Raw genomic sequence first — 3922 nt, forward strand, 5'->3', positions numbered from 1 at the left:
GACGTGCACCACTAGACAACTTCAATGTGGTTTTTCAAACCTTGTCAGGAACCCTAATATGTATTCTGTCAAGAAAATATGAAAGAACTCTTTAACATTGTTTCAGGTATGCCTCGTTTCCATTTTCTTTGAAGCAATTAATTAAATCAATCATAAAAGGACTAGCAGTAATAATGGTTAAATGCAGGAGAGAAAAGATACGTACTTTGATTAGGTGGTTGGACGTGAAGAAATTCAAGTATGAAACCAGGGAAATCAGAGCGAATGATGTTTTCAAGAAACCAATCGAAGGCTTCCCGGCTGCGTTTAGAGGGGTGAGGGTACCCTTTGCTACTCGATTGATTCACTGCTACCAGAATGTGAGTCTGCTCCAGCGGGTTCTCCATCTCTAGTTTACTCAGTAATCAGTAACCAAGTGAGTCAACTCTCTCTCTCTCTCTCTCTCTCACCAAAAATCTTCAACAATGATCAAAATTCAAAACAAATCTTTTTTTACAATATCTTCCATTTCTCGCATGCTTCAGATTATGTGCACAGAACTAAGGAGAGAAACTGAATATAAACTCGAATCATTAAGTTTCTTGCCGAATTTTGCATTTCACCTTCAATGTTTCGTCCGTTCAATTTCATTATAGAATTAATATCCCAACATAGGTTCCTTTACATGCACTTCAAATTTAGAAAATTTAAGAAAAATATGGGACTCACGGCCCGTAAAATTATGGCAAAACTTTTTATGAATTTATTTAATAATTTTTAATTGAAAAAAAATGTTAGCTTTTAAATAAAAATTAATTTTTATTCAAAAGCAATAATATTATTATCAGATACAATTTATATAGCAAACATAGTTATAACTATATTTTACCAAACATCATATAACATTCCCTATAGTATTATAAGATACATTACTATATTATATTATACAACATAATCTGAATAATATATTACATTATTGTCGCATGTCAAACATGCCCTTATGATTTATATCTAATTCGCTACCTTTTTCACTCCATTTCTCTTGCAAAAAAATTTCACCTCTTATATAGCATAACTTGAAAGTGTTCCACGTCATTTACAATGCATTTTTTCTTTTTACTTTATTTTAATATGATTAGAAATTTTTTTCGATGAAAAAATATTAAAATTGAACAGTGAAGCCTCACTTTGTCTTCTAACTTAAACGTATGATTATTATTCTATTAATAAAAATAACGTTCATATCTTTTTGTTTATTTTTACTATTAAAATGTTCATAAAATTTTAAAAATATATATACAGTATAATTAAGTAATATTTTAAAATAAATTTTAGTCTCTCCCTAAAATAAAATCCTGGTTTTACTTATTTTCTTCTGCATATTATACATAAATATTTTGAGATTTGGATCATTCTGCATCATTGGAAGCTTTTACTGATGAATGACAACAGATAAGTGATATCATTAGATAACTCTCAATGTTTAAAGGATAACCCTTTAAAACATATATGTAAGTAAATATAAAGATAAAGGGCTATAATGTTTATTTTAAGTATTTTTGTAGTAGTGACGCACACGTAATCGTTATCTTACTCTTATCGTAACCCTATATATATCATAGTTTATTCGTTAATTAAATTTCTTGGAAATATTTGTTCAACGTTAATTAGATATGGAGAGTCAGGCGGTGACTCGGATATTGATGGCGGTGACTCAGTCGAAACGAAAAGGGTACCCTCACCCCTCCAAACGCAGCAGACTAGCATTCGAGTGTTTTTTTGACCGGCCAGTTAAAGCAGACTTTGCTTGTTTGAACCTTCAATTCCTCCACGTCCAACCCCTTAACCAAAGTATTATTTATTTAAGAATATTTAGATACATGTTATGGTATTTATAATTTTGTTATTTATGGTACTTTTCGTTTTTCTTGTTAATTTTATATTCAGTTTCTTGCATACAAGTTATTAGTTTTCTTTCCGATTTGCAGACAAATTCTTCTTTTCGATTGAAAATTATTAATTTGTTGTGTAGGTTCTAAAACATATATTAATGGAGGGCGTGAACTTCTGAATTATTTTGTCAAAAGATGTGAAGTGCTTGGGGTAGTGGATTAATTGTCATTAGATTCCTTTGTTCATATCACAGTAATTATTGGAATGAATTAATTAAAATAATGATGCTAGGTTGCTTATGAATCATGGATCCAACAAATAGTGCCGTTTCTAGAACATTTGTGACCCTAGGCAGGAGTTACTTTGAGGCCCTCTAATAATATAAGTATATATTAAAAAAATTATTATTATTATTATTATTATTATTTGCCTCTTGAGATGAAAAATCACTAAGAGAGGTGAACAGCAATCGGCAGGCTAACAAGGTTAGGTTGGTGGGGGTTTTTTGGAGAGTAGATGTTGGAGAAGTGATGGGTGGTGAAATGGGTGATTTCCAATGCCAAGATTGATAAGAAAAGACCTGAGAAGTCACGACCCAAAAGATATCGATGGCTGGCGATTAGCAGAGTAAACGGATAAGGTATGATAGGGGTTTTGGTGAGAGGGCTGAGGGGAGGAAGATGGTGGTGTCGGGAAAGGCCAACAATGTCAGGTACATGCCAAAAAGGCTGGAAATGGCTGTCGTGTGGTGGAGTTGGGTTGTGAGATTCATTAAAAATTAGTCAAATCGAGGGCTATCAAGGTTGGGAAATGATAAAATGATGATTTCGGTCGATTTTGGTGAGAAAATTGATCGGAACCAAAATTGAACTAAATCAACTCCAAACCACTGGCAGTAGAAGAGGGCTGGAGATGATTTATGTGAATGTCAAATTTTGGGATTGAATTGGGGGTGAGTAATTTGAGATATGTAAATAACTATTTTAGTCTTTCATTGTTAAAAGAGATTCAATGTGTTAATTTAGGGGTATAAACTAGAATATATAAAACTAGAGGTACAAACTTGCTAGTTTGTTAAACTTTGGGTGGGTATATATATGTAAAAAGTTTATAATAAATTTGGACTTTTATGGCTTTTTTTGGGGGGCCCTTTGACTTAGATAAAAAATTATAAATCATTTTCATTTTTTTGGGGCCCTAGGCAGGTGCCTCACCTGCCTACCCCTTAAGCCGACCTTGCCAACAAGGGTGGAATACTAAAAAGGTTATTTGCAATGAAGTGAAACGAGTCAATCCGGATATCCTGGTACTGGGATTTGGAAAACGACTCGGTTGTTTTCCGAGGTATATATAATTCAATCAATCAATATATATTAAGGGTTTGTAAGTTTTTTCTGTTTTTGGTCATGATTTTGAACGTGTGTTTTGTAGTTGTTTTAATAGTACTGTGGATGAATATTGTGTGAGGCATGCTTACTGCGATGTTGTCGTTGTTCGTGGATATGTATCTTCGGCTATGGTCTGGGAGTATCACAACCAAAAGGCTAAGTCCCTTGATAAGTCCAAGATCTTTCCAATGAGTGATTCTTATGATAAGGGCGTCACAAGTAGATGGATACGGATTCGATTTACTCTGATTGGGATATCACTTAAAAGGCTAACCTATTAGGTGGAAGGACTCCCTCCCAAGACCTCCCAAATGTGCAATGTAGGATTTGTGACACCTAAGAATTATTCTTCCATTTCAAAAAATTATATGATTGCGGAGACAATTCAGATAGTCACAAATTTATGAATAATATATCATAGGTCTCTTCCTCGCAAATTACAATTACACTTTATTAGCCTCACTCATTTTCTATGTCTGGTTTTAAAACTTTTCTTCAGTTTAGCTATTACTGCTCTGGCAGGATATACATGGTTTATTTGTTTACTGTCATGATATAATTTTGAATACCATTAGATCTAAGTTTCTTGAATTTTGAATACCATTAGGTATGAGTTTCATCTTAATTTAATGAGATAATCCAAACGGATGTGACAATATTTT

The sequence above is a fragment of the Pistacia vera genome, unplaced genomic scaffold, assembly GCF_008641045.1.
Source record: "Pistacia vera cultivar Batoury unplaced genomic scaffold, PisVer_v2 Contig546, whole genome shotgun sequence".
Classification (NCBI taxonomy): Eukaryota; Viridiplantae; Streptophyta; class Magnoliopsida; order Sapindales; family Anacardiaceae; genus Pistacia; species Pistacia vera.